The sequence below is a fragment of the Nelumbo lutea genome, chromosome 8 (genome assembly GCF_056320005.1).
Source record: "Nelumbo lutea isolate HS-2025 chromosome 8, American lotus-T2T, whole genome shotgun sequence".
NCBI lineage: Eukaryota > Viridiplantae > Streptophyta > Magnoliopsida > Proteales > Nelumbonaceae > Nelumbo > Nelumbo lutea.
In genome coordinates this window covers 26,360,287-26,372,905 of record NC_142691.1, presented here as the reverse complement: position 1 = coordinate 26,372,905, position 12,619 = coordinate 26,360,287, and positions in this window count along the sequence as shown.

The following is a 12,619-nucleotide window of genomic DNA, read 5'->3' as shown; positions in this document are numbered from 1 at the left end:
ATATTCAAAATAATTATTTTATAAACTAATAAAATAAATAATTTACCAAATCCACATATAGATAAATGATTTTTAATTTCAATGTATTTATAAAAAGAAAAATATTATTAATAGAATGACTATTTTAATAATTAAAATTATTTATGTAAACTTTATAATTTATAATAATTATTTTATAAATTATTAATTAATATTTCAATTTGCATTAAATAACAATGTATTTATTATTACAAAGATAAAATATTGTTTACAAAATATTTGAGAATATAATATAAATTGAATCTATCAAATCCAATAATCTACATTTAAATAAAAATAAACTTTTTATTTTAAAAAATCATAAGAATAAAAATATTAATAATGAATACTTATTTTTTGTAATTAAAATTTATGAATTTTCATATGATGTGCATCTTCAAAATTTCATTTACATTTTATATAAACATATTTATTATTTACAAAAGTGAAAATATTATTTACTAAACATTTGCAAATTAATTTTTAGTTGATTTTTTTTTGTTGATGTTAAAAATTGAAATAGTAAAATAAAAATAAATGATATAATAATTCAAATATAATAATATTTTAATAAAAATAAAAATTGATGCATTATCAATAAAATTGTATAATATCTATGTATCCCATTATATCAATAATAATATATTTCTTAAGATATACCATTAAAATATACAATTCTTATGTATTTATGTGTTATTTATAGTTATTTTGGCATTAAAATTGAAGTTATTAATATAATTATTGAATTTATATGCATTTTCTTAGCGTATCCAAGCATTTTCATATTTTTCGTCTGTATCTATGCGTTTTCCAAGCGTATCCATATCCGTATACATATCCAAGTTGTCCGATACGATACCTGATATCGATACTTTAATCACTGTCAATATTTAACCAAAAACCGTTGAAAACGTCAACAACCCGTTGACCAGGGCGATTGAACCTTGACCCGTCGACTCGTTCAAAGATTTTTGAGAGTTTTTATTTTTAATTATTTTTTATTTTTTTAATTTATTTGTCAAAACAGGCTATCTATTCAAACAAAACGGTCGGATCGTCGACCCAGAAACCAATGGCCAAAACAATTACATTTCTGGGTCGCTTTTTGAAACATTGTATGGAAGAAAGAAATTTGGACTCATTTTTGGGCTAACAGGACGAGCTAACGGTCATCCCATTAGCCCCGTACGCGGGAACGCCCACCGCATGCGACTGGACATGTGGCAGTTGCACATTGTGTGGGGCATTTGCGGGGTGACAGGTGGTGGGGCGGGGATGCGAACTCTAAATTATAGTGGAATATATTTTCTTGGGTTCATATTATTTGAATCGTCTCTGGATTCAAGTATTTTCACCCAAAAAAAGAATTCGAATTCTGGATTCAACTATATAAAGCGGAATTGGAATAAAAAATATTTAGGCCCTATTTGGCGTTGTTCCTCATTGTTAGAGGAAAAATAACTAAGGGGTTTGGCAATATGGAACCAAATGGGTATAGAATACAAAATACAAAAACCTCTCATGAAGTTTTTGATAATCATAAAAAACTCCCCTCAAATTTTATTTTAACAAAAACCTCCCCTAAACTTTTGAAAAACACTACATATACCTTCCTTTCATCATTAAACCAAACGGAAAACATTCAATTGATGCATTAATTTTTCCAAAATGACCATCCTACCCTTTTAAAGGATTCTCGAGCCCTGTTATCATTCTCATAGGACATGAAAACGCCATTCCTACTAATTGAATGACTCTTGAGCTCTATTAGTGTCATGCATGCTCTATAGGTTGATCACCCTTCAAGTTCGGGGAGAGGACTTGGGAAAAGGGAACCGAGGGTGAAGGGAGGAGGGGTTAGCAGAAGGAGGTGGTGGTCGGCATGAGGGAAAGGGTCGAGGGTGAGGAGACCATAAGTGGTGGAGGTGAAAGAAACGATATGGTGACCGAGTCCAGAGCTCATGAGATGGGAGAAGTCATTGTCGTGAGCAAGCAAAGTGGAAGAGACGCAATCCATACGAGAAGGAGACGGGAAAACAGAACAATAAGCACCAAAGCAGTAGTAGACAGAAATGAGTAAACTCAACCAAACCATTGAAATTTAAAAATTTAAAATTTAAAATAAGGTGGTTAATTCCCTTTGCTAGTCTGCTTCATAGGTCCAATATGTAGTGGTTGAATGCTACCTCTCTTCTTGAGTTGATGGAATTTTAGGGGTAGGAGATTGAAAAATAAAAATGATGGTAAATGGGTTATTTCAAGTTAAAATTAGGAATATTTTAATAAAACTATACATGAAAAGAAAGAATCTATAGTAGATTAATAGAGCTCGAGAATCCTTTAAAAGGGTAGGATGGTCATTTTGGAAAAATTAATGCATCAGTTGAACATTTTCCGTCTAGTTCAGTGATGGAAGGGAGGTATGTGTAGAGTTTTCTTAAAGTCTAAGGAAGGTTTTTGTTAAAATAAAACTTGACGGGAGGTTTTTATGATTGTCAGAAATTCAGGGGAGGTTTTTATATTTTACCCTTATTTTTATATACACATTTGAACTTTGTTGCAATAACATTTAAGTAAACTAAAAACTTAGAAAGAAATCACTCGTCAGTTCAAATAATCAAAATTTAAAAGCAAATGCATGGTGAAAAGTGCCTCAATGCTTATTTATTAAGCAAAATCGACAAAGAAGATTTTTGGTATCTCGTAGAAGACAACAAATTCTTGAATCTTGAAGACTGAACCTGTGACACTGAAAGAATTGTATTGTTTTAGTAAAAGGAAATGAAAATAAAAGGGAAAAAACACATATTTATAGTGGTAATAAGATGTAAAAGCACATTAATAAAAAAAAGCAAATTTGCATTCAAGTGGGCTTTTGATAAAAAAAAGGCATATGCTTTATTGGAATTTACATTTGCATCCATTACAGTTAAAAGTCTGTTTGGTAAAAAGGTAAATTTATCGGTGCAAAACTAACCCAACCTTGCAATTTATATGGATCGTTTTACACTATATATATTTGCACTCACACTTGTTTGCATCATTTCCAAACACAGCCTAAAGAGGGGATGGAGAAGAAAAGAGAACAACGATGTTTTAATCAAAGGTGTCCATGAAAAACCAAATTGCAAAATGAGGTTAACCAAATCAGTCAATTTGATTTCGGTTTGATATTTTTGAAAACCTGAAGGACCAGTTCAGTTTTTGGTTAACCTACAAAAAATCGATGGTTAATTGAACCGGCCGGTATAAATATTTATATGTATATTTTATATATTTTTAATATATGTCACATATATTTTCTATACATTACAATGAAGCAACCTTGATGGGATGCTTCCTTGACGACCTACATGATGACATTAGAGTTGAGGTGAAAAGCATGCAACCCTCCTTTGTTATGGTTGTCGTTGGACTTGCAAAGCTACGGGAGGAGAAGATACCTTCCAAGATTGAGCCAATATAGTCCTGACCAATAATATCACAAGATTGCAATGTACCCTCATAAGCATTGGCACCCTTCAAGAAGCTCTCTTGGACCGAAATGCATAATCGTTGGGAACGAGGCCTTCGTTTCAACTATAACAAAAAATTTGAGCCTGACCATAAATGTAAAGCCCAACAAGCCTATTTACTCCAAATGGACAATGGGGAAACTATGGAGAGCCAATTTGAGGAAACGTGTTCAAATCTGCTATGAATTTCATTACATATCCTCAATGGAATCAACTCACCAAGAACGATGAGGGTGGAAGGAATGGTGCTGGGTAGAACAATATCAGTGTTGATCAATAGCGGCAACAGACTGAACTTTGTATTTGAAGACCTCTCTAAGCATACAACAAACCTATCACTTCAAATATTGGGTAGCAAACAACCAGAACATCCCCTATTTAGGAATATGCAAAGAGGAAACCATAAAAGTCCAAGGCTATCTACTTTGAACTAACTTATATCCATTACCATTTTCAGGAGTCTGGTTTCTGTGGACCCTTCAGTTCACAGGGCGTGTGAACCCTCCAATAAGAGGGTTGCACGTCGCCTCTTCATCTCTCCTTTATTTTGTTACTCTAAGACTAAGTAACGCTCGATTCGTTGTTTTCCATGTCAACACAGTTCAATCAGGTGGTAAAAAATGAAATGAATGAAAAGGAAGAAACCTAAGCTTTCCCCCTAAGTTGCATTGTTCTTGACAACATTTTAGGCATCATTCAAGAGGAAGGATTTGGCTTGGTTGGAATGCACAAGAATTTGAATGTCCTTTCTTTGACACCTTGGTCCAATTTATTAAACAAAGCAAGCTCCATGGCAATTGTTGATGATGGGTTTATGATCATCAGGTTGACGTGGATATCGGTCTAAAAGTGCAACAGTTTAATCGACGAGGGTCTGAAAGAGTTGAGCAAGTTAATTTCGTTGCTTGAGAATCTGGTACTGGAGGAATGACGTTCTATTACCTGGAATAGTTTAGTTCAAGTGTTCATAAATTGCAGTGTGACACTGAAGACATTATCATTGGTAAGATGCAGGGGAATAGCAGATGACACTTCAAACTCGCAAACAACTTGGCTTCCAAAATATCCTCATTTGCATTCTTTAGCATTGAATAAATGCCATAGGATTGGAGGCTTATTCTTGGCATGGATAGGGCATGCATGCATTCAGGTTAAGCATCTCACCCTTGTGGGACTGAAGTTGATCACAAACCAAGGGGTCATTAACCTCGTCCAGATGCTCAACACAAACATAATACAGAGTCTAGTGAGCATGAATACGAGTGAGTCTTTTGGTATTACAAATTTGAGTGTCTACGCCATAACTAGCATAGTTGGAGAGAAGCTTCGATGTTTGATATTAGATGGGTGTGAAAGATTGAGTAACTTAAGCTCGAAGATGATATTAGAGCACTACCCATGTTTGGTAGATCTCGAACTGTCTAGGTGTTGCACTAGTGACGATGGCATTTTGTGCTTGGCTTCTACACAGATGTGGTATTTATAAGTGCTATCTCTAGGTGGTTGTGTAGGTATTACGGATCGAAGATTGAGTTACCTTGTGATAATCTGAGGGAGTTCGGTGGAACAATGAGGTCGTTGTTGTCGATGGTCTATAGAGAGGAAGAAGATAATATTTGAGATAAAAAACAGGGTTCCAAGAAATAGAGAAGGGGGAAGAAGCTTACTGGAGTTTAAATTTCTTATGACCAGCTGAGAGCAAGTTGTTGGATCTCGGTGAAACAATGCGGACGCCAATGGTGGTCTTGTGTTCTTGAGCTAGGGCTTGGGTGAAAATGGGGGGAGACAGGGATTTCAAACGAAGGGAGAAAGCTTGGCTTTCTTCCTTTCGCTTGATTTTGCTTTTTACAGCCAATGGTATTGTGTTCTTGAGTTAGGGCTCGAGTGAAAATGGGGGGAGGCAGGGAGTTCAAATGTAAGGGGGAAGCTTGTATTTCTTCCTTTTGATTGATTTCAGTTTTTACCACCTGGTTGAACCGTGCTGATAAGGAAAATGACGGATTGAGCATTACTTAGAGTAACGGAATAGATGAGAGCTGAAGAGGCAACGTGCAACCCTCCTATTGAAGGGTTGATGCGCTCCATGAACGAAGGGTCCATCGAATCCGGACTCCATTTACAGGGGCCAACATTGTATTGGGTATTCACTGGCTCATCCAATTAGGGCCTGTAGTATGTGATTGGAGTCAGGTGATGATAGATTTCTCAGTGGATGGTGTGGATTGCCACTTACACTACGCCCAATCTATGGAAACTCAACTCCAAAACCTTCAATCTATGTTCAAAATTAAAGCTACAGACAACAAGATCATCACTTCTTAATGAACATCGGTTTGGGCCAAGACGACCCAATTTTAACATAAAAAAACATAGGACCAATCACAACAGTGGCCCACATAACATCACAACAACTTTTAGAAGAATTTGCTGATGTGTTTAAAGAACCACAAGGGTTACCTCACTCTAGGAAAAGTGACCATAGGATCCTTATCATGCTAGCTCAAGTACTTACTCCTCAAAAATGCTTATAGTGAAGAAAAATTATGCTACTTGGTGCTTTTGCTTCAATTATAGAGCCTTAAACAACATCACAGTGAAGGACAAGTTTCCAATTCCCCTAATTGAGGAACTCTTGGACGTGCTAAGGCCAGCCACCATTTTTTTCCAAACTAGATCTCATATCCAACTATCATAAGTAAGGGTGCATCTAGATGATATTCACAAAAACAACATTTACTCTAATCAAGTGATACTTATATATATATATATATATATATATATATATAAGTATATATATGAAACTTTTTTGAACTAAAATAACCCTCTATTTCTTTATTTGAGAAATTGTATAAAAGTTATTTTATTATAGCTTTAATGCTAGCTTTACTGGCTATTAAAATGCCTATATTTATGTATTTAGTCTATCTCTGATTGTAAGGGTTGAAAATGCAACTTTAATTATTACTTTCCACCTAATTTAATCCCCTCTCATTAAGTCTTATATTTAAGGTATTAAATCCCATTCCCTTTTATTAAATCCTATATTTTTGCCAATAAATGCTACTAATTATATCTATGCCAATTTTTTTAACAATATATAACCATATATTTTAAAACAGACTAAAAAACAAAACCATTATTTATCTAAGTGGTGGCTAAGCAGTTCAACCATCTGAATCAAATTGATCAACCTATGAAGTTATATTTATGTAATAAAGTTTTTAAAATATAAATAAATATAAAAAATTACAAAATGGTAGAAAAAATTAGACACATTTATGATATTTTTATTAATCAAATTAAAAAAATAAGTGTAATAAACAAGAACCATTTTTCTTGATAAATGAAAATGATATACATAATTTAGTTCAACTTTTGGGTTAAATATGTTAACTTTTAATATCATAAATAAATAATAAAAAGTAATAAAAATATTACTTTATCATATTAAAGTAATATTTTTGCCCACTCATATCCTAGGATATTTGTTTAAGCAAACTTCTCAATGGATGAAGACACTCAAATGCAACCTAACACTTACCTGGTAAGCTAGAAGTCGCCACCAAAAGGAGAAATAAAGATAAAATTTTATACTTCAAGGAGAGAAGATGGTTCTTGCACAATGGGTATCATGGTAAGGGTCGCTTCAGGCTTAGTTCAATTCATGGTTTCTATAGACATTGGATACTATACTATCAATGAAGCTGAAGCTTGAGAAGCTCATGAAGTGCACCTTACGGCAATAAGGTTCAAGAATTTGAAATGGACTATAGAAGGGGATTTGCAACTGGTTATTGGAAGTCTCCAAGGATGTCTGAACCCTCCATATGGAACATCAAGAACTTGATCAAGAATTGCTACAAATTTTGTGAAAAGAATAGGTCCACAATTGAATATAAACACAACCTAAGAGAATTCAAATTTTGTAGCTAATGGTTAGAAGGGTCATTCCTACAACCTAGCATTGAAAGAGCTCAAGAATAGCACTATAGCTTATATTTGCCTTTCTAACTCCTGGGGAGATTCTACCTAAGAGGTTGTTAAATTTCCAATATCTATATAAAAAAAAACTGGTTAGTACAAAGATGGAAACAAGCAAATATAGAATGCTAGGAAAAATGAAGGAATGTGAAGTCGAGGTAATGATACACGAATATGAAGTCCTCCATATAAGGTCAATCTCGGTTCATTAATGGAGCTTAATTTGCAATTTAGGGGTGCAATTTGGGTGGGCCCAACTTGAGCCCAGATCAACCCATCCCAAAATTTTACATGGGTTGGACTCGGATTGGGCTTGTTCCCAAGACTTCAAATTTTTTATTTTTCGAGCTCGACCCAAGCCTAGCCCTTAAGCAACTTGAACCTGGCCCAACTGTACACATACACACATACATACACACATAAATTTCTACGTATATACATACATATGTGTGTAATTTTAGAATGGGTTCAATGACCAATATATACCCAACCTAGGCCTAAGCCCAACCTGAGTGCATCAAGTTATAGTGCGGGCTGGGTTCAGGTTAGAAAGATTGAGTTTGACCTCGTGTTTGGTCCAGGCTCCAGCTTTATGCCCAAATATTTAATCATAATTTTTTTTTTATATTAATCATTGCTTGACACCCCACAAGGGTGGTTACTCTTTTAAGTCAACAGTACAATACCACATCAATAGCTCTTTTCTTACATAGATGATAATAGGGGATTTGAAAACCGCACCATCACTAGGACAATTCATCTAGCGCACCAACTGGGAAGCCCTCAATATATTTAGTCATAATCTTTTATTTTTATTTTTATGTATTTAGTCATAATCTGCTGCTTAGATGAAGTCCTCTATGTAAGAAAGTACTGCTTTTTCCATCACTCTAGAAATCTCTAATTCATTTACTTGTTGAACTTTTAAATTTCTAATTAGCATTGGGATTGATGAATCAAATAATCAAATTTTCCTACATGTAAGGAATTTGGTAACTTTTTCTTATATGGGAAATGATTTTTGATGGGAAATATATGGTTGTGTTTGAATCATGAGTCTAAGAATTGGACATTGATTTTATTATGAAATTGGTTTTTTTTTATTGAACTTAATCTTACTAATATTGAACTTACTCCTACTCAAGGTTCAAGGTATGGTATCGGATAGGGTTTTGGTACACTTGTTTATAGGTGTTTCAGGACCCTCTCTTTTCTTAATAAAGAATATGTTAAAAAATCTTTTCAAAAGCCAAATTTAAAAACAAACTAAAAAAACATAACGACCCAATTCGCTTTTCGTTAAGTTACTTATCCAGGTAAATGCAGTAGTTACTTAGGTAAGGTTTTCCTGAGAAACACTAAATGGGTAAGTGCATTTGCCCATGTTCTTTTATTTCTCATGTAAATAAGCCAATGATCATTTTAATCATAAAAATCCATTATTAGAAGGGGCATTTTTGTCCCATTCAAGTGTTAGCAACTTTTCCCGTATGTGGAAAAGGTATTTATCCACCTAGGAGATGGGTATGGGAAAATAAACTTTCATTGGTCCCCACTAGACCTGTACATGGGTCGGGCCAGGCCGGGCTTTGAGTCTTCATTAACGAAAAAATGATAGGCCCGAGCCCGAGCCCGGCCCAACCAACGGGCCTAGAACTTGGGCCCAAGCCCGGCCCTGATAAAAAGCCTGAAGCCCGACTTAATAAAAGAAATTAAAAATTTTCCCTACATTATCTATTTTAATTCAGATGTTTTTCCCCTATTTAAAGAAACACAATTTTACATTCTTAAATCAAAAAAATTATTCAAATGGACATCACATAACACATTTTAATTTTATTCTTTTTTTATTACAATCAAGTGAATCAACAACATTCTTTAAGGTTGTTTAATATATTCCCTGTTGTTTGGTTGTTTTTATACAACCAAGGCAAACCTGAAATAAAACACATAGGAGCAAATCATATAGGTTCATTTTCCTACAAATAACATCACACACTAAAACTAAATTCATATAACTTCAAGTTCATGTTCATCAAAAGTCATAAAAAAATTATCTGAATAAAACAAACAAAATCCATAAAACATGTTCTCCATCCATTCTTGAATTCACCAACAAGATGGAATATTCCAACTCTCAAGTTCCAAGCCATTCTAAAAAATAAAATAAAAGACTTCATTGCCCATATGATCATATCAAATAAAACATGTTCTAGGCTTCTAGCCATCTCCATTTATTGTTGAATTCACCAACAAGATTGAACATTCCAACTTCCAAGTTCCAAGCCATCCTACAAAAGAAAATAAGAGATAAATTCAGCACCGATGTCACATATGTAATTTGTTATCATGTCAAATGACAAATAGATAACGGAAATATATGTTATTATAATACCTAAAACATATCATTAAGTTCAACATTTTCATCATCATCGTCATCATCATCACTAGTATTTGATTCTCCATCCTCTTCTAACAAGCTTGATCCTGAAGAAGCCCCTAACAAGCTTGATCCCCTTGCATACAATTGGAAAATCTATTAGAAAAAATTCAATGAATCATATATTTTAATAAACAATAAATAGAAAAATTACTTAATACAAGGCCTTGTACATGAAACCAATCTTCAAGACAAACCAAAGCTTGATCTTGAAGAAGCCCCTAACAAACTTGATCCCCCCTGCATACAATTGGAAAATCTATTAGAAAAGATTCAATGAATCATATATTTTAATAAACAATAAATAAAAAAATTATTACCTAATACAAGGCCTTGTGCACGAAGCCAATCTTCAAGACAAACCAAAGCTTGAATTGTCTTGGACTTAAGTGAATTTCTCCAAGGATTGATCATCTTCTTTCCAACGCTAAATGCAGATTTGGATGCAATTGTGGAAATAGGAATTACTAAAATATCTCAAGACATTGATGCCAATTCAGGATACCTAAGTGAACTCTTATTCCAATACTCCAAAACATCAACATCTGCTTTGATATCAAGGTTTTGTTTTTCCAAGTAAAGGTGTAACCGAGTTTTTTCACTTTGAATCTTTCTTTTTGAATTAAAAAATTGTTTATAATCCTCAAATCCATTACCATTATCATTTCTCTCACTCATGTCAAATTGACTAGAAGATCCAATAAAGGAGGTGGAGGAAAAATTTTCTTTGTATTCATTAAACAAATCATTGAGAGTTTTAGTTATAGCATTAACATTCTCCTCAGTTTCATCCCCATAAAGTTTATCAAAACAATACTCCATTAACCTAATATTGCAACGAGGATCCAACATAACAGCACAAGGCAAAATCATACTATATTCAGCCCAATATCTATCAAATTTCTCATTCAATTTTCTAACCATGCCAGTCGTAAAATTCAAAGGTTCCTTACTCACTGACATCAAATGTCTATGAATCATCTACACTCCCTTGAAGTAAATGTTTGAAGTAGGGTACTTAGTGGCAGAAAACATGCAAGTAACATCATAAAAAACCTTTAAAAACTTGTGAAGCTTATCCGCTTTTGCCCATTCTTCTTCCGAAAGCATAAACATTTTAAAAATATTATCCCTTTGCCCCTAATGTTGTAAGACTTGCTTATAGTAAATGGCATGTTCAAACATCAAATAAGTTGAATTCCATCTCACACACATATCTAACCTTAATCTTCTAGTTGCGTTTAAGCAAAAATTTTTTTCAGCAAGTTCATAAAATCTATGCTTCCGGGTAGCTGATTTCTTTATATTTTTCACACCATCCCGAATCTTACAAATAACATCATCAACAATATTCAAACCAGCTTGCACAATAAGATTCAAAATATGACTACAACAACGAACTTTGAAAAAATCACCACCACACACCAAAGATTTATGTATTAAAGATCTCAATTTCAAAGAGTTAGCCATCACATCATTGTAACTAGCATTATCTAATGTGATGCTAAAAATTTTTTGATCAATATTCTATTCGCTTAAGCACATGGCCATCTCATCTGCTAAAGACAGTCCATCAAAAGGAGGTGCCAAAGTTTTAAAGCGAATAATTCTTTTCTGTAACTTCCAATTGCTGTCAATCCAATGAGCAGTTATACATATGAATTCATCATCAGTGTGCTCCGATCTCCAATTATCGGAAGTTAAACAAATCCGACCAAGTGTATTAGACAAATCACTTTTCACACCCTCTCTCTCTTTCACATAACTAGACATGATATCTCTTTTAGCAGTATGCCTACTCACATTTTTAAATTAAGGATTTATAGATTGAATAAAGAATCTAAAACCAGGTTCTTCAACAGTAGTAAAATGGTGTTTTCCACATACAAGAAAAATTGATAATGCCCTACGAGACTCTTGTTGATCAAACTTGTAGTTTTTCAAAGAAGTACTCACATCAGTGTTTGATTGAATAGTTACTTTGTATTGTTTAATATCCTGAATTTTACGTTTAGGGCAACGCTCTAAATGACGCTTCAAGTGAGTAGTTCCCTTACTTGACTTACCTTATAATATTTTCATGCAGTGCTTACATCGTGCCTTCTCCGAATTAATCTTTTCCATTTCTTCCCACACCTTAGATGTCAATCTTTTCTTAGTGGAAGTCTGATCAAACTCTTGATAGTCATCATCAACTATATCTACTCCAGCAGTTGCATTTTCACTTGCCATTGACATGATAGTAATTATTAAATATGAAATAACCTGCATAATGAATTCTAATTTTATCAATAAGACAAGCATGTATTAAATAAAAAACTAAAAGAATTTTCTATAATTTTTTTACATTAAAAAAGAATATAATTTCTAAATCTGCAAAAAAAAAAGAAAATCAATTGCAGATTGTCCAATATAAATTCTGAATTCAATAATCAATATAAATCAGAATTTATTTACATTAAAAAAGAATATAAATTCTGAATTCAATAATCAATATAAATTAGAATTTATTTACATTAAAAAAGAATATAAATTCAGTATAAATTCTAAATTCAATAATCAATATAAATCCGAATTTATTTACATTAAAAAATAATATAAATTCTAAATTCAATAATCAATTTAAATCAAAATTTATTTACATTAAAAAAATAATATAAATTAT